The 840-nt window shown below is 52.4% G+C and overlaps 1 pseudogene; it reads left to right on the forward strand.

The window, feature by feature from the left end:
* On the forward strand, positions 1-111 carry LOC123964557 (annotated as a pseudogene; the record flags this gene model as incomplete).
* Positions 112-840: the final 729 nt, after the last annotated feature.

The following is an 840-nucleotide window of genomic DNA, read 5'->3' on the forward strand; positions in this document are numbered from 1 at the left end:
CCATACCGCTCGTGGAGCGCCCGATCTCGTCCGATCTCGGAAGCTAAGTAGAGCAGGGCCTGGTTAGTACTTGGACGGGTGACCGCCTGGGAATACCCAGTGCTCTTAGCCTTTTTCGCTTCGCCTTCGAAAAACGGCAGAGGGCGCTTCGGTGAAAGGAGATCTTTTGAAAGTCTCTTTAGGAAACAGCAGGGGGCGCTGCTGCTGCTGCTGCTGCTGCTTCTTTTTCTCCCTATCCTGTACACAGTGCTGTGTAAATGTTACATCGTGTTTTGAAGGCCCGTCTGGGGTGTGCAAAGGCAGCTTACGGCCATTCCGGCCTGGGACTGCCCGATCTCGCCTGATCTCGGAAGCCAGGCTTGGCAGGGCCTGCTTAGGACTTGGACGGGAGAGCGTCTGATCCTGGCTAGGGACTTCCAGGCGGACTGGATCCTTTTCCTGAATGTCCACCCAGGAATTGTCGGGTCGGAAATAAGGACCGGCCGGGCCAGTAAAAGACCTGGTCCCTACCCTAACCAACGTAATAAACTCAATAAAATTACTCTATTAGATTTCTTCTTTAGTCAAAAGACTGCGTAGTCAAAAACTTCACTGGAGACGGTCAAGAGTCGGTGCAAAAGAGTTTATTCCAATAAAGGACAGATAAACCCGAGCAACATCCCTGCAGGTCTCAGGATGGAACCGAGTTGGTGGTCAGCGAACATCGCCTTATATTCACCTTAAGCTCCACCTTGTCCCTCCCTTCAGGTGGGCGTTACATCTTAACTCCTCCTTATCTCCTCCTTCTAGGTGGGCGTTACTCCTTAACTCCACCTATGGTGTTCGCTGACCATTCCTCCC

Source organism: Micropterus dolomieu, unplaced genomic scaffold (genome assembly GCF_021292245.1).
Source record: "Micropterus dolomieu isolate WLL.071019.BEF.003 ecotype Adirondacks unplaced genomic scaffold, ASM2129224v1 contig_3214, whole genome shotgun sequence".
In the NCBI taxonomy this organism is placed as follows: domain Eukaryota; kingdom Metazoa; phylum Chordata; class Actinopteri; order Centrarchiformes; family Centrarchidae; genus Micropterus; species Micropterus dolomieu.